Below are 19,542 nucleotides of genomic sequence, written 5' to 3'. Positions count from 1 at the left end.
GGCGTGATCTTTTTTGATGAGTTTCTTGACCCTCCTGCGCACGTCATACCACCTGTTCTGGATATCGTCCTTTGTGCGCCTTGCTGGTGCTTGAGCGTTCACCTTGTCCACAATCCTCGCCCACATCTTGGTTTTCTGTGACATGGGGTTCCTTTGGACCAATGTACCAAACAAATGTGGCTCTACTCTGATGATCTCGTCTACCAGCACTTCTAGCTCACTATCTGTGAACTTTGGAGTCTTCTTTGGGGGCATGGTGATGGGTGGTGGTGAGGGATGTGTGTGTGAGGGTGGGTTGGTGTTGGTTTTGCTGGCTGTATGTGTGTGTGCTTTTGGATGATGTGCTGATTGTGTGTGGGTTGTGTGATGAGTGAGTTGTGAGTGTGTCTGTGGTTGCTGTGTAATGGTGTTTGCTGCTGGCTGTCTTCTGTCTGTAAGGGATGATGGTAGTGATTATAGTCCTTTATTTAGTTGGAGTTGTGGGTGTGTCTTTGTCCCAGTTTTTTAAAATTTCATATTTATTGGCTTTGTCATTGCTTGTTTGGTCCTTTTTTTCTCTTTTTTCCTTTGGGTTTTGTAGGAATGAAGGAGACGTTCATCTGACGGAAACGGACGCTGATGTTGGCTCGTGTGGGCTTCTCCGCCTCGTTAACGCTGCCTATCTTCTGTGTTTCATACACGTCGGTCGCGAAGGTCTCTATTGCTTGTGGGCCCGGTTGTCTGTGCGTGTCGGTCGTGCGGCTTGGTCTCTGTGCGAGTCGGTCTGGTTTTACATGCATTGCATCGTACCGCGCGGATCGGACATCGTGGGTACGGGTTGGTCGGTTTCATTCCGGGTTTGTGTCGGTCGGTGAAATTTGCGTCGGTTTTCCGGCCGGATCACTATTTTCCCTACGGCTCGGTCGTATGGCTTGTATTCCGTACCTGTTGGTTGTAATTCACACTCGTTGCATCGTACTACACGGGTCGTACGGCGCTGGTCCGTGACGGTCGGTATCTGGTCCGGGTCCGTGCTGGTCGGTTCGTTTTGCGGCCAGAATCGGCCCCATTATAGTTAGAAATTAGCATTAAAAAAACCTTAGAAATTCACTGAAAAAAACATAGGTTTCAGACATGTTATAGTTGGTTGGACATTTCACTCGTACAAAACCATAGAAATTCCCCTGTTATAGTTAGTTCAGCTAACTATAACTCGCGCACCCGCAATGCACTGCTGATGATGTCACATATTACATCAGTCATGAAATAGTCAGTGACATCACTGATGACATCACTGATGACATCTCAAATGACATCACTGATGACATCACTGATGACTAATCCAGTGACTGTGTGTTTCTGTATGGTTTAAATTGGTTTTTTATATATGCCAAGCTGTATTGAAGAATGAGTGGGTGTATAAGTGTCTGTATAAAGGATTTATAAGGTACGTGACTGACTGAATAAATGAGTGATTACATGTGTCTTACTGAATGCATGGGTTAGTGACTAAACTGTGTGAATGTCTGTATCAGTCTGTCTGTTATTGTGTAACCTGCTGCATGGGTTGCTCAGTAGCTACATAAGTGTCTCTATGGGTTATTGATTGGTTGCCTCAGTATTTGTATGGGAGAGTGAGTGAGTGTGTGGGTGGGTGAGAGGTGTCTGACTCTGTGCATAGATGTGTGAGTGGTTGATTCACTGGGTGTATGGGTTCGAAAGTGCATGTGGAAACAGCTGTATGGGTGGGTGAGTGTGTGTATGAGTCTGTTGGTAACTGAATGGATGTCTCAGTAGTACATGAGCAAGTAACTACATATGTAAAATACAGTGTATGTGAGAGTTGAAGTATATAAATAACTATACATGAGAGTCAGTGATTGTGAGAGTGGCTGTATGGATGATTTTGTACTTGTATCAGTGATTACATAAGAGACTAAGTATGCATTAGTATCTGTATAAATACGTAAGGTGGTGTGTGTATAACTGTAGAGGTGAGTAAATGGGAGTGTGAATGATTCTTTGCATGACTGACTAGGTGTGTGAATAACTCCATGGGTGAATGGCAGTGTGTGAATCTCTGTATAGATGTGTGAGTGCATATGATCGCGTTGTATTCATGAGTAACTGCATGTATGAGGGACTGTGTGGGTGAATGAGTGGATGTGTGTCTAGACCTAGGAATCAGTGAGTGCGTATGTAGTAACTGGTATTGGTGTGTCGATGGTTTTGATAACGATACTCTATATTTTAGAGTGGATGTATCAAAGGTTAGATTAGAGTGTGGGGAGGTGCATCAGATTTTCTCGTGGATGATTTCATCAGTGATGTCATCAGTGATGTCACTGACCATGTCATGAATGATGTAATATGTGACGTTATCAGCAGTACATTGCGGGTGTGAGCTGAACTAACCATAACAGGGGAATTTCTATGGTTTTGTAAGAGTGAAATGTCCAACCAACTATAAAATGTCTGAAACCTATAGATTTTTCAGTGAATTTCTAAGGTTTTTGAAATGCTAATTTCTAACTATAACATGTCTGAAACCTATGGTTTTTTCAGTGAATTTCTAAGGTTTTTTAAATGCTAATTTCTAACTACAACGTGTCTGAAACCTATGGTTTTTTCAGTGAATTTCAACGTTTTTTTAAATGCCGTGACCTGCCACACATGCAGAGGCTCATGGAGGACATGCTGTGGATGGAGGGGTAAAGGATGGCACCCACCGCTGAACATGAAATGTAGCTGGGATCTACCATGCCGTTCAGATCCTCATCATGGCATTGCTGCCACAAGGCATGGCGCAGATGAATGATGCTGCCCCCACACCCTTCACATCTCTGCCCCCTGGTGTGTTAGTGTCTCACAGTGTTGCAGGCGTATCCACTGCGCCCCCTGAAATATCAGTGGCACACAGTGCGGAAGACAGTCCATCACCGTCCACTGACGTGTCAGTGGCACACAGAGCGGAAAACAATCCACCTTTGTCCACTCATGTGTCAGTGGCACACAGTCCCACAGGTGGGGCAGCGCACACAAACGAGGATGAGGACGTGGATGGGTTTGAGATCAGAAGAAGGCACTACCCTTCATTTCCTCCACCTGGCCTATTTATCCTTGGTGCCACACATGGCCCCACGACGTTCCATTGTCCCACGTTACACTCTGATGCACTCACCTTGGTCCGCGATATGGCCTGCCATATCCTCTTCAATGACCAATGACATGACAACCTCACTGGTGACTGCACCCTTCCAGTTCCGCGGTACCTGTCATCCCCGGATGGACTCTGGTTCGCCCTCCACGAGCCCATATTGTGAAGTGTGCTTGTCCTGTCCCTCTACCGCTCCAGCTGCTAAACTCCACTGGATGTGCAATAAACATCCAGTGACACACTGCTGTGTTATGTCTTACCTAATTTATGTATGAATATGTGGAAGAACGTAGAGACAGTGATTCACCTTACGTCAATGAAGCTCATCTAATGGGATGCCAGTCACAGTATGCTACATAGCCTATTGTGTTTCTGGTGCCGTAAACACTGCAATGGGGACACGCGCTTTAGTCACTTCCTTGTCTGGACATGTACTGAACCATGCCCAGAGCCCCAGAGTCATTGTTGCTATCCCTGCCCTGTCGTATGCCACGCCACGCCACGCACTCCGATTACGTTTCGACGTTGGCCCCACATAGCTACCTGTCGCAGGCGTTTTCGCTGTTGATGTGCAGGTCAGTGGTCTAGTTGTCAACATGTCACGGCCACTCCCTGACGGCAGGTTTGCACACACACCACACCCTTCCAGCACATGCGTCACAGGCCATGTGACCACGCAAATATAATGGATTGACAACGTCACATCCTTTATTGCTGGTGGTGACTGGATGGCGGACGCTCCACGGGTCTGAATCATAAAGAGTCCATGAAAAGTTGCGCAGAGGGTTAGTCGCACCCTGAGCTGTATGGCCATCACGGGCCTACCACCACGTGGCGCGGACTTGAGTTGCACAGGGTCAGTAGCACCCGAAGATGATGTGGCCGTCAGGGGCCTACTACCACGTGGCGTGGACTTGAGTTGCACAGGGTTAGTGCCACCTGAAGCTGATGTGGCCGTCAGAAGCCTACCACCACGTAGCGCGGATTTGAGTTGCACAGGGTTAGTTGCACCCTAAGTTGAATGGCCATCAGCGGCCTACCAACAAGTTGCACTGACTTGCGTTGCACTGGGTTAGCTGCACCAGAAGCTGATGTGGTCTCCACCATTGATGACTCAGGACACAACGACATGTGTGGTATCTGCTGGCCCGCGGAGCAGGTCCACATAATGTGCACCAAGCCATGGTGGTGGGACCAGGCCCTGGAGCTTTCACTGGCACGTGGAGTGCCCACTGGCAGACACTCCGGTGGCAGCAGGTAATTATTTGGTCATGGATGCGCAGGGGCTGCGGTGTCTCTCTCTCTCACTTCCCTCTCTTCACTCTCTCTCAATCTCTTCCTTCCTTTCCTTCTATCTCTCTCACTCTCTCTCCCTTCTCCCTTTCTCACACCCTTCCTTTCCTTCCCTCTCTTTTGCTCTCTGGCTTTTTTTCCTTCTCTCTTTCTCTGTGTCTCACTCCTTTGATATGTGCATTACACACGTCCTTATTTTGTGCTTTATTTTCCAGGCTGTGCCGTCGATATTGATGGACCCGACAGGAGTCTTCCGCCTTGTTGTTTTGTGATGAGTTTGTGAAATTTCAATAAAGTTTTTAGTTGTTACTGAAGTGCTGAGTGACTCTTTCTCGTTCTTATTACTGTTATTTGGTGGTGTTATCGCGGGAATACTGGTTATATCTGCAGTTTGCATCAGCCTTAGTTGCATTAAAGAGCTGATAATGAGATGCAGAGTAGGCGTTCCCATGCAAAAACACACGAGATGCACCTTTGCGATTTATTCTAAATACTAAAATCCTGTATTGAATTGCACTGTGGTAGTGGGTGCATTTACAGTGTACACACAAAATCAATGAAGAAATCTCATTATATTTAGATTGATTGGGAATAGTGGGTGAGGTGCTGGATCTTGACGGGATACACTGCCCAGTTTGTTTATTTTTCTGTACAGGAAAAAACCACATCACAACTTTCACAACGAAAGGCAACAACTGCGATGCGGAACAAATTCCTGCGATAAACCGCGTTAGCACCAGGGATTTTACACTTGCTTTCTGCTGATGTTAAGCAGGACGACTACCTGCTGCATGATAGGGAACACAGCCAAGAGCCACAACGGAACACCCACAGGTGCCATAGAGTCAATGAGCATGATACACAGATACCCATGAGGACCACAACACTCATCACAACAACCCCAGGACCTCCAACGCCCCCCGAACCCGCATCTGAGCAAGTGTGTCCGTGTGGTCATTGTGTTAGCATGATGGGCACGGGCCCTGCAACATCACAGTGTGCTGTCTTCAGCGGATGTTACCATGTCACCTAAGCGTTGGCAGTGAGCCTGGACATGTAGCTACGTACGCATCCTCCTGCATGTACAAGCGGAGTGTGCTGGTCCAGCGTACACAGGTCAGCGCAGGGGTGTGCCTATCCGGCAAGGGGAACAGGGTGTCTGGGACATGTCTGTGTGCAGGAAGTGCAGTAACTGTGTCTCTGTGTTCTGATGTGGCCGCCACAAGGGCTGCAGCAGTCAATGTTGTAAAGTGGCATGCACCACCTCCAAAAGGGCAGCGTCACAGTGTGGTTGGAATGCCGCAGGACATACACGAATAGGCATTACAATGGTGTGCCATAGGTGTGCATGGGATACAACAGCACAGTGCACAAAAGTGTGGTGGCTCGTGGGAGGGAGAAGCAGCTGTTTGGCAACGTAACACACAGTGAACCCGCCCATATGCTACATGCTGGGCATCTCATCCATGATGACCAGGGTCAGAGACATCCCACAACACCCACGACGGCCTCTGTACACATCCTGTATGAATGCAGCAGGAGAAATTACTGTAGGGATGAAATGCTCTTTGGCTGAGCTATCTTGCGCTAGCACATCTGCTGTTCCGAGAAGGAACTTGCAAGTGGCTAGCCCCCCTGACAGATACAATAATATTTTCATCTGTCTCCCACACTACGCACTGCCCGATTTGAGAACGAGTACACATCCCACACTCAAAAGCCCTTTGTTGTAGTTTGCGTGCGTGAAATGGCCTTCACACATACTCCCACCACACATCTGCCTTGCACTCATTGCACACAGACACGGCTCATTGCTCCAAGCTGTGCCATTTCATTCACAAGACTGGCACACGGCAAGCCAGTGCAGCTACAAGCAGAGCCACTGATGCAATGGCAGGGCATCCTGAACACGTGGTCGACTCCATTCACGTCCACCTATACCTTGCACTTCTGCTGCATGTCCTGGGTGCACTGCCTTTGGCAGTGCTGCGGATCACTTACCGGCTGAGCTTCCGCATTGCGGACGTCACCTGCGTTCAACCTGTGTTGCAATGTCGCACGTGCCTATCCGAGTGGTGCATAGACGTGTGCCTCTCCAACGTGTGGGTAGCTGACATGGATTACGACGGATGTGTGCACCCCCGTTTATGGTATGCATGGATGTTTGGCATGCATGTTGGGAACTGGGCCTGGGAGATTGCACGTGTCATAGTATGCAGTGAGCAAATTGAACCACTCCCCGATTCTGCTTTGGTGCGCATTGGGTACAGTGGTTGGAGTCAGCACATCTGTCCCGGTCAGCTGATGGATTACGTCGACGACATGTCAAATATTGTGGCCAACCATCACTCATTAGAGATAGTGGCTTACGCAGCTGCACTCACGTTCATGGACGAGTGACAAGGTACCTGCAACCATGACTCGATGTGCCACATTGCACGTGTCCCGCCGCATCATTGCAGTTTGTGCATCTGGTCACATGTCCCAAGATGACAGTGGACATGGCTGCCTTGGCGTTGACTCATGTCCGAGGCACAGACAACCAACGCTTCTTGACACTGACGTGTGTTGGTGATGGACTACCCCGAGGTGAACAACATGGACGTTTTCCTATGTTCCTTATTCAGGCATGCTGCTGCATTTGTCTGCATCTCGTGGCACTACTCTTGGCCGTACTGACATGCACTTTTTTTGATAAAGTTTCCACATTTTCACTTGTCTCCAAATGTGTTGTGTCTTCATTTGTATGCCAATGTGTGTGTCACGGACTCTCTGACTGCCTGCCATACGTGAATTGCTACCCCAGCCAGTCTGTGGGTTTGTACTTATGCGTTATCATGTGCCTGTTTCGTACTGATGCTTTTGGACGTTTATCCGCCACAGGCGAGTGCATTTGTGTCCTGTGTTCGATTGTGCGAATGTTTGTGTTTGGACAACATTGTGTTGGATGTTGGTGTGCTCTACTTCCTATGTGTGTCTGCTGAATTGTGTGTGAGATGTCCCTTTATATGAGGCTTTGTTCACCCTTCTCCCTTTCAGGCACTGATTTTCACTTCTGTGCTTGTTCAATGGTGTGATGTTGGCGGGTTGTGTGACTTGTGCTCCTTATTGGTGTGTTTCATTTTGGCCACGGTTTGTCTGTAGTTGTGCTGTACTTAATTGTGCATTTGAGAAATTGTGCCCATCTCCCCCGTCCCCCCCACTCCCTGCTTGTTCCTCTTCCTGGTGCTGTTTTGTCTGTTATTTTGTTGCTCCACACATAAATAGAACAAATTAGAATGGTTCCTTGATTCTTGTAGATTGCAAAACTTCTCTCTATTGGTTATTTTTGAATTTTGCATATAAACAGTTTTTTTTATATTCACGGACACATAGAAGTCAGAAGTGCAATGTATTCTATCAACACACTTTCTAGAACATTCTACAACACGTGCAGGTTAAAAGTTCATAATTTATTTTAAACCTAACTATTTTTTTTGCAACATTTTCTCAAATATTTAACGGCACGTGCAGGTTAAAAGTTCACATTTGTTTTAGGTTCGAACAGTGCCTTCCAAATGCAAGTAGCATGTGTGGTTGAGTTGAGCAAATGTACTCCACGTTTAAACTGCTTTTTCTTGACCAATCACAAAGATGCTTTTCCACAAAACGAATGTGCACCCTACTTTTAAAAAACAATGCTTTTCACCTCCCAATCAGTTATCGTTTTGTATGGGGAAAAAAAGTAGTTCCCCATCTTTAAACATATCTCTTATTCTACGAACGGACTGCATGAGCTACAGACATCTATCCATACCTCCCAGCCATACCTTCAAAATCCTAGTGTGGATCGTAGGACATAGCTATGTTTTCTGGTGCAAGATGTATGCAGAACAGAGACGTATTGACTTAGACATAGGTTTACAAAATGTGGACTTTAAATGGTTTGCACAGAGAGGATTGAAGTGGCACCAATTGTTGCCTTTGGTTAAAACCTGTTTGCATCTCCAACACCCTGGCTTCATGATTGTGTACTGTGGTGGAAACGACCTAGGCACATTGACTGGCATAGGTTTGGAAATGCTTATGAAGGACACCTTTAGACAACTGATGTTGCTTTTGCCTCAAACTGTCTTTGTATATTCCAATGTATTCCAAAGACAGACTTAACGGACTGGCTCGCACATGTACAGCTGCGGACCCGACGGCTTGCAGACACACAGCTGCGAGCTGACAGACTGGTACTGTTTTATGGTTTAGGGTACTACTGTGGTGTTTTTTTACTGTAGGGGATTGTGCGCGGGTAGTGTTTTAGGATTTAGAGTAGTGCAGTGTGTTTGTGTAGTGTTTGAAGGTTCGTGCTGGAAATACTGTTTTAGGATTTAGGGTAGTGCAGTGGTGTTTTGGTAGTGTAGCGGATCGTGCCGACACACTGACTCACAGAGCTCCGAGCCGACGCACTGGCTTGTAAAGGCATAGCCACGACCTGCTGATGGAGGGAGAGGCAGCGTGATAAGGGTATCTCACACACACACAGATACCAGTGTTGCCTCGCAGAGGTAAAACTACGAATCCTATGGCTTCTACATGGACAGATGCAAGCTGGCGGACTGAATCACAAAATGGCTGCCAATACTTCTAAGTTTCAACAGTTCACAGCCAATCAGCCGCTCGTGCTCGTAACTCCTCAGCCAATCAAATGTCAGAATTTTCAAATGTCAATATCTGTAAAATTTGAGATTTCCCCAAAGCTACTGAACGGATTTACACCATTTAAACAAAAGCGTGCTTTCTGAAGCCTCACCTTTCTCCCTGCTAAATTTGGCGTAATTCCGTTCAGCAGTTTCACCTGTAGTGTTCTCTAAAGTTTCGTATGGAAATTGCATGGAGAAAACACGTTTTGAGACCCCCTTTTTTCTCAACCCCCCCGTAGACCAATAACCCCCAAACTTTCAATATTGGAGCTGATCAAAAAAGAGAAACTTTTTGGATAATTTCGTAAACCTTCGTCAAACGACGCCAAAGTTATAAGCACAAGCAGGGCTCCAAGAGGGGGGCCGTGCAACACCCCTCCCAACATGACTGAAGCACGGAGCTGCGGGAACCACAGCGGGCCCCCGCAGCCCCAGCAAGCCCCTCTATTATTTTTTAACAAATGCCCCCAGGACCTACCCACCTGGGGACCTCATTAAAATAAAACACGGGAACCCGCGACCCCAGCGCCAATTGCGCTGAATTCTTTTTTAATTGCTTTTTTGGGACCCCCTCAGCACTCCTAGGGGGTCAGGATGTTTCTACACTGCCCCCTTCTCTTGTTTTATATCTTTGTTTCTCTGTTTTCTGGAGACTCGCTTCTACCGAGTCGCAAGATGGCTGCCAACACTTCCTGGTTTGGAGTGTTGGCAGGCAATCACAGTGAAGCACGTGCACGGCACTTAGGCTCCGCCCAGATATTGAAACTTTTATTTTTCTAATTTCTCTGCAACTACTGAACGGATTTACACCATTTAAAAAAAAGGTCGCTTTCTGACCCACACACTACCTTTGTGCCAAATTTGGGGTAATTGCGTTTAGTAGTTTCAGTTGTAGCCTTGCACAAAGTTTCCTATGGGAAATTAATTTATTGACTCTTATTTTTTAATTTCTCAAAAACTACTGAATCGATTTACACCATTTAAAAAAAGGTCACTTTCTGAACCAAGCTCTACCTTTCTGCCAAAATTGGGATAATTCCGATCAGCAGTTCGGGCTGTAGCTCGTCGCACAATTTCCTATGGAAATTAACATGGGGAAAACGCGTTTTGTGACCCCCCTTTTTTCTCTGCCCCCGCATGACAAATCACCCCCAAACTTTCAGGATAGGAGCTGACCTGCATAGACTTTATTTGGGGGAGAATTTCACGAAGATGCTTATATATATATATATATATATATATATATATATATATATATATATATATATATATATATAAATATATATATATTCACTGAAAAAACCATAGGTTGCACACACGTTATAGTTAGGAATTAGCATTTGAAAAACCTTGCAAATTCCCTGAAAAAACCATAGGTTTCACACACGTTATAGTTAGCTGGAAATTTCACGCGTACAAAACCAATGAAATTCCCCCGTTATAGTTAGTTCAGCTAACTATAACTCGCGCGCCCGCAATCCACTGCTGATGACGTCACATATTACATCACTCATGACATGGTCAGTGACATCACTGATGACATCACTGATGACATCTCAAATGACATCACTGATGACATCACTGATGACATCATCCAGTGACTGTGTCTTTCTGTAAAATTTAAATATGTTTTATATATTTATAGTGAAAGGCCTGTGGCAGAATGAGTAGCTGTACAAGTGTGTGAATGGATGTTTTTCTATGTGCGCAATTGACTGGAAAAGTGGGTCATTAAATGTATCTTACTGCAGACTAGTGACTAAACTGTGTGAATGTCTTCATGTTTCTGTCTGTTGGTGTATAAGTGGCTGCATGGTTTTGTGAATAGCTATATGAGTGTCTATATGGGTTATCGATTGGTTGTCTGAGTTTCTGTATGGGTGCTTGAGTGTTTGTGTGGGTAGGCTGTGTGTGATACCTAACTATAACGTGTGTGAAACCTATGGTTTTTTCAGTAAATTTCAAAGGTTTTTTAAATGCTAATTTATGAATGTTTTATTTTATTTTTTATATATTTCTTTTAGCAAAAGTTACATATGTATATAGTTATAGATTACCTGCATCCTTTAATATGGAATTGTTCAACTTTTTTTAAAAAAAATTTGGATAAAGTTGAACAGCATAGTTAATATCTTCTATTAATTTATAAACACTATAATTCTTTCTTTTTTAAGTATTTTTGCCGTGCGCGCTCGGTGCGTGCACGGTGATTGCTACGTCATCGTACGCACTCGGTGCTGTGTGCGTACGTACGTTCTCCACGTACGCATGCGTACGTCGTTCGTACTCCGCGCGGTACGTTCGCGCATGCGCGCGTGCTCCGTACGCGCTCGGTGCGTGCACTACGTACGCATGCGTACGTTCTTTGTGTACGCACGCGTACGTTCTCCACGTACGCATGCGTACGTCGTGCGTGCTCCGCGCGCTACGTTCGTGGAATTCGCGCATGCCCGCATGCTTTTTACGCGCTCGGAGCGCGCACTACGTACGCATGCGTACGTTCTTCGTGTGCGCATTCGCACGTCGTGCGTGCTCCGCGCATTACTTTCGCGCATGTGCGCGTACTACAGCGCACTCCATTCGCGCATGCGCGGTTCGTTCGTGCATGCGCTCGTGCTGCGCGTTCACGTACGCGCGCGTGCTCCACGCATGCGCTTGTGCTCCGCACGGCAAGTCATGTGATTAAGAAAGAACACTTTTCATTGGTTCATAGTACTTTCACTTTCAGATTCTTCCAATAACACACCCAGGCAAGTTATGTGATTAAGAAAGAACACTTTTCATTGGTTCAAAGTACTTTCACTTCCGGATTCTTCCAACACCACACCCAGGCAAGTCATGTGATTAGGAAACAACACTTTTTATTGGTTCATAGTACTTTCAGTTCCAGATTCTTCTAATACCACACCCACTCATTATTACTTCTGATTCCCTGGGAGAAGGAGCTGATCTGTTTTTGTGATACAATGGCAGAGCAGCAGCCATCTTCTAGTAGTGATCAGGAGACTCTTGTGCCACAGAGGCAGAGGAAGCAGAAAGAGTCTTTCATATGGCAGTTTTTCACTTTTCCTGAGGGGCAGAAGAAGGTAAATGCTCCCAAAGTCACCTGCATTATTTGTCAACGGACCTTATCACGTGGAAATGCTAATAAGAAATACTCTTTTAGTATTCACACGATTTTAAGGCACGTTGAAGGAGTACATCCTGTGCATATTGCTCGAGCTGCTAGTGAAAACGCTCCAGCAGCTCAGCCGAGCACATCCGCAGCAGCTCAGCCGAGCACATCATTGGCAGCTCAGCCGAGCACTTCTTCTGCGGTGGCGCCTTCACCTACTTCTGCACCTCTTGATATACGCCCTGCTTTTCGGAGGGTGTATACACGGTGCATTGACTGTCATGCTCTTATTTCTCTTTCTGAAACCAGTATTGATCTCATTGAGAGAAAGATAGAGCAGCACTCATGCACCCGGCCATAGTTTTTTTCATTTTTTACTTTTTCTGTTCCTCTGTCCCTACATTAACACAAGGGCTCTTTTTAGAGCCACCTAAAATCTAAACACAAAAACTTGTGTTTAAAATCTATTTTTCGGTTTTTTTTTTTCGTGCGCGCACAGTGCGCGCACGTTTTTGTTTTTTTAATTAATCGTTTTTTTCACCCTTTGTGATCCTTCAGGGACTCCCTGACAAAGACTAGGGGGCCAGGAAGTCTCAACCCTGCCCCTTTTCCATGTTCTCCACCTTTGTTTTAAATTAAAACACATTTTTAAATGTTTTTTTTTAATTGCAAGTAAAATGGATTACATTTCCTAAATTTTGTTTCAAGATCTGAAAAAAAGAAAAAAGTATTAATATTCAACAATACATTTTCTTAAACAGTACATGTTTTTTCATATTTAACAAAGCAATTTTTTGCCCTTTTTTTGCTGTTTTCAGAATGTATTGGATTTCACTGAAAATAGTGATATCAATTGTTTCCATCATTTAACAGCGGGCAAAAAAAAAAAACAATCTGAAAGATTGTTTAAAGAAAGCCCTGAAACTCTTCTCACTAAAACAGACCTTGATAGAAATGTCACACATATATTAAAAATACTTTCTAACAACAATAACTATTTGCAATAAATAACGTCTGAAAATCTTGCTGCTTAAGCACGTACACCAAAATAATATCTGTCAAAGAAGTCCACAATTGTTACCTTTACCTTTCCAGGAGGCCAAATGGTAATTTTAAAATCCTTTTTAAGTGAAATATCCAATGTTAATCCTATAAAATTGAAATAATGGTTTCTTCAGATGCTGGAATTTGTATCTAAAATTTTGGTTTTTTGGTTTCAGAAAAATTAAGTAACAATTTGGTAAATCATAAGGCAAATGTTGCTTGAAAATCAATTGAGAATCATTACACAGTGTCCATCCTTTTTCACATTTCAGATAAACTGTGTAATGACCAGAAGTTATAGAAGGTCCATCATGAAAAATTATTGCAACTGCAACAAAAGTTTTACCTGGTATTGATAATTGATTTCCTACAAACTTCTTTAGTAATGTTTGCAATTTAGTTCCATCTGCTCTACAACGTTGTATCATTAAAATTACATACTGTCCATATTTCTTAAAAAATAACGTTGATAACATGTCTGATTTACATTGAGAACATTCCATATTGTGATTAGCATCTTTAACTAATTTACTAAAAGTCACTGATTTACTCTCTGGTAATGTTAAATATATAAACCTTTCAGAATCAACATTACTGCTGCATCTGTTCATACAGTTTTCACAACAATGTTCCCATTTATATGAGACACCAAATATGTTTTCTATTTCTACCCCTTCATCTTCCAGTACCATAAGCATATACATTAAGAATTCCTGTGCATCTTGCTGGACATTTTGAGTAAACTGTGTACATCCTGAACATACATCTAAAAGATTTCTAACATCAGAAGCACTTTCTATTTTAGTTTTATCATTACTCAGCTTCTCATAAAGGAGACTCAGCAGAGAACAGAATCTTTTTTCATGATTTAGTATTATCTGCTCTTGCAAAATTTCAAGATAAAATACAACATTCAGCACTACATTTGCGTAGCAGTTGACACCAGAGCTATTTTCAAAATGACAACCAACAACCTCTTCAACAATGTCCTTTTTCTTTTTGCTTGGAATCACATCACTCTCCTTTTGTTTTCTCTTCTGTACATCCTCATTACAGATATTCTCAATTCTCCTTTTCCGACAAACAACACATTTTTCAAACACAGGATACTGACCTAAATGAGGAGCATAGCTTCTTCTTAATCTATTATACTCCTTTACACAGTTTGCATCAGCACTAACTTTTGAGTCATCAAAGTCTATCATGAATAAACCAGATATTTTTTTCACGCGTGACAAAGCAACATATGCCATACCTTCTTTAAACACACTAGATCCAATATTTACAAAAGCACTATCTACAGTTAATCCTTGAGATTTGTGAATAGTTACAGCATATGCTAGAGAAAATGGAAACTGCTTCCTACGTACATATAAGTCTTTCACAAGCAAGAAACGAACTGAACAACGACAAATGTCTTTAACCTCTTCAATCTGATCAAATTTTATTTTTAAAAATTCAATTCCATCTTTTTTCTGGTACTTTACAAAACCCACAACTTTACCCATAGCTCCGTTCACAAAACCTTTTTCTACATCCAAATTACGTCTTAAAATTACTCGACAGTTCATACATACATAAAGATTCTTTTCCAAACCAGCTGTTTTCGATATGTTTTTCTCTAGAGACTCCAATTTACTTGTCAATTTGCTTGTCATTATAATAGTTATTCCTTCATGCTGTATTTTATCCACAGCTTCCAGTTTTATAATCTCTTCATTTTCCAATTTCAAAAGTTCTTGATTGAATATAGAGCATTCATGTAGTGTTGGCATTAAGCAGATTACTGTATTTTTTTCAGCAATTTTCTTGTATATTTTCTCTGGAACTATTTGTTCTGTTGGAAACACATTACATAGCAATCGACTCTGTAAAGCTTTTTTGCCATGTTCTGTGAGTAGTCCAATTCTGATATCTTTGAGAATACTTGCATAATCCTCATCATTGGCTTGTCTCATATTGGTAATGAGTTCTTTATACTCAAAGTTTGTCCAAATATTCACATTACCTATACTTCCTAACAACTTTTTCGTGTCTTCATGTGTAAGTGTATGGAATACTGGTTGTCCTTTAACTGGAGTGAGCTGCAAAAGATCCCCAAAAACTATGACGTGTTTTCCTCCGAATAACACGTCATAGTATGTCTTTAGAATTTGCTGAATTCTTAAATGCACAAAGGCAAGCATTAAGTTTGATACCATGCTTACCTCATCAATAATGAGTACTTTCATTTTCTTCAATACTCTTGAAACTTCAAAACATGCTTCTCCTGTTAGCTTGTGGTATTGTATTTTGTTCTCATGCTCTACTGGTAACATTAGCAAACGATGTAAGGTAACTCCTTTTATGTTATACGCTGCTAACCCAGTTGGAGCAGTAACAACAGAAGACAAAGTTGATTCCGTTTTGTTCTGTAGGTAGCTTCTAATTACTTTAATTAAGAAACTTTTTCCAGTTCCTGCTTGTCCACTCACATACATTCTGATTGGTTTAAAAGATGTGCATGAGCACTCTTTATTTTCATGTAGTAATCCGTGATCAATTTTTTTTCTGACTTCCTCATAAATTTGTTGTTGTTCATCATTCAGTTGTTTTTCCATATTTGGTAAGTTTATTAAATCTTCCTGAGCTTGATTCATAGCTGTTTCCACTTCAGTCATGGCTATTGCAGCTTCATTTTCTACGATTGGTTGTCCTAGAGGATCTTGACTGAACGTCCCAGAACTTTGACTGTCTTGAGAACTGTCTCTAGCTACTTCAGCTGCAATTGTTGCTTCTTGTTCAATTTCTTCATTTAACATTTGAACATACTGCATTCTATGGTATCTTTGCAAGCATTAAAGGAATCTTCATAGCTCTGAAAATCTCCAAGTAGTTCGTCCTCTGAACGCCATGGTTTAAAGAGCAGTAAAAGTGCCAAGTAGTAAAATTCCTTTTTGTCAGTAGTGTCGCAACTCAGCTTCCGATGATTAATCAAACTTCCTTTTGTTTGTTTTACCAAACATCCTTCCTCACCAGTATTTTCCATTGTTGATGTCTTCTGTGGCATTCCGTTTATAAATGTAGTTTTGCAGCACTTCATAGAGACACTATTCTCAAGATGATGACTTCTTTGTGGGTAATATGTGTCCAACATGTTTGTTCTTAAAATGTCTGTACTTTCAGGTTCGTACTCTGCTAAATACTCAATTTCTCGAATAGATTTCAGTACCCGATTTCTCATTCCTGCAAGGCCTAAACTTACCCAAATTATTCTTCTGGATTTGGAGTACAGACTTGCAGATGATAACCTATCTGAGCATTTGTAGGATCCAATTTCTCGATGCGATAACATCTTTAAATTGAATCTGTATAGCTTTTTACTGACAGTCTTCTCGTGAGAAATCTCTTCCCACATTTCTTTCAATTCCGTTTTCTCAGATTTAGTGATGTAAGATGTGACATACCGAGCAACAGCAATAGAATTGTCAGCAACATACTGTATATCCATGTTAGCATTCCACATGAATAAAATGACTGGGTTGTAGTCATTTATATATTTTGACTCTTCTTTTCTTCTTAGGTTGTAGGTATTCTTAGGCAATTTTCTTGTAATAGTATGTCGCACAGCTGACATAAAACTGTTTACTCTTCCTTTTGAAAGAACAGGTCGTGGAAATCCAAATCGACATTTTGTGTAGAATTTATCTTTACTCTTGTACTTTCGTCGACAGTATTTTCCACACTGATGACTTTGGAAACTTAAAACTTGCTCTTTTAAGTTTTTTTCTTCTGTGCTTTTAGGTATAACACATGATGCATATCCTTCAATGAAAGATAAAACTGCTTCATCAGCATCTGTTCCAAATGTGGGTGCATCCTTGATCCACAACAGCATATGAATATGTGGAGCACCTCTTGCTTGGTACTCTTTTCTCCAAAAGAAATCCAGAACTTCTCCAAGAGGTGGATTTTTTTTATTGCAGATGAAGGACATCAAATCTATGATTGAAATATCTGCAAACATTAACTGGATCCAATGAGCACAATTCTCCTGCTGTCTTGTATTGGATGTTTTCAATATTTAAATTTACCTCTCGAAGAAAATCCAGTAAATCATCCCAAGCGTTCTCTGCACAGCTTAGGGTAAGGAACCATGTAGGAGTTCCTAAATTCCGTAACATACATTTCAATTCTCCATGGCGTCGGTACCAATATTCATTAGTCCCACGCTGACAAGCCATCAAATTAATCAATTGAGATTCCAATTGATCATCTCGCTGTTCCACTTTGTTAATAAAATCCTTTGCAGACACATTATGTAGATGTACTCCAGTTTTCAAAATGTGATTTACTGCATAAGATAGTGCAGACAAGTCACTTTCAAATAAAAGATGGAGCAAATAAGGAATACTTTGACGAAATCTCGGATCTTCTGCATATAGTCTTGTAGTCCGATACTCAGAAGCAGGAATCTGTACTGGACGTTCATCATATCGTCCACCTTTTCCTGTAGGAAACAGCTGGGGAAAACAACGAGCTTCCAAGCTCTCCTCCCATACACTCACGGGAGTTCCTTGTGCTTTTTTCATCTGAAACAGATCAATAGTGTTTCCCATAACTTCTTTAGAATGAAGAGGATGTACGCTGAAATGTTCATACATTTCTTCTTCTTTTGACTTATCCACTTTTTCAATTTGCCCTGTTGGTATTCCTGTGTCTGCTAGTAATGCTTCTTCATCTTCATCCATATAAATTGTTTCATACCATTTATTATTTCTTTTCAAATATAAATTTGCTCTTTGTACTTTTCGTACATCTACCAGCTCCTGCCAAATTTTCTTATTCTTTGTTGGTACACCATTAACCAGAATAACTAATGGTTCAGTTTCCAATCTATCTGCATCAATTGTTTCCATATTTTTTTTCAAATCCAATGGCAAATAGACAACTCTTCCTTTTAAACCTCTTTGGAAATCCGAAGGCGGTAATTTACCTGTTTTGGGCTCAATACGTACTATGGTCTGAAATGGATGGACACATTGAAAGAGTATAGACTCATACGTATTTAAATCAGAAAGTTCTGCAGGAATATCAACCAATTCTAAATTATTATGTACAGCTCTAGCTGGCATTCTATTTTCTTCTAACTTGTTATAACAGTATTTACAAATACGCTGATCTACACCCAAATCAAAACAATTTTCCAGAAATATATATGTTGCAAAATCCTTCCACTTATAATTATCTTCATTTTCACTTTTTTTATAGAGATCAACATTCCTTGTTTGAATTTTGTAATGGCTTCTCCGGCAACAAATACAAGTAATATTTGGTCTTTCATTAGAGATGATAGTAAATTTTGTCATTTCATCTTCAAAATATTTACTAACAGTGAGTCCACATTTTCCTCCATAACTGTGTCATTTCCTGCACTTTCTTGCTCTGGCCCAAAGTAACAAAACTGAATATCATTAGTAACCTTCACTACATCTGATACAGATCCACGGAACAGAGCATTATTCAACTCTTTTAACTTTAGTGCTGGACTTTTCGCAAAATACAATGGTCTCACAAACTTTCTCATTTTAGTATGATGAACAGCCAGCATCCTAAAATGGTGAAAAACACTTTGGCAAACTTTCCTAGATAGACAAGCAAGAGAATGTCCTTGCAAACCAGTATTATCTCTCACTCTGCATGGGTCTAGTCTTTGAAGCACCTTAATCTTATGTTTAACACTCTTTTTACTATATTCTCTTAGAAAGTCACGTAATTTATCAATAGATTCCTGTCGCACAGTGCAAATACTACTACAATTCCAAGTGTACACTGGGGCTTTAGGACGTCTCCCCATAACCTCATCAGCTAACACTTCTTCCTCATTTCTTGGAACCATTTTCTCCTTTTCCATTATACAACCATCTTTAACTTCATAAGCTCGACCATTGGTGTCAACTGCATGCAACAAACTATTACTTTGAAGATAACTCTCTTCATTAAAAAATGGTTCAGTGCTTGAACTATGCTTCCATTCTCCTAAGAACACTTTACAAAAGTTATTTTTTTCACTACTCTTTACCTTTTGCTTTGTGACTTCATTGCTTTAACTAATTTTTCTAATCTACGCATCCTGTTCAAAATTTAAATTAATAGTTTTCTTTTTATTTCCAAAGCCTTTGCAACAATTGTTTCAATATATTTCTTTTTTTTATAAAATTTGGTTTTCTTCTTATATTTTTTCACATCCTTTAGCAAATTTAACATCACTCTTCTCTGAAACATTTTTCGACGAATGTTTT

This window comes from Triturus cristatus, chromosome 5_1 (genome assembly GCF_964204655.1).
Source record: "Triturus cristatus chromosome 5_1, aTriCri1.1, whole genome shotgun sequence".
NCBI classification, from domain to species: Eukaryota; Metazoa; Chordata; class Amphibia; order Caudata; family Salamandridae; genus Triturus; species Triturus cristatus.
This window is presented reverse-complemented; position numbering follows the sequence as displayed.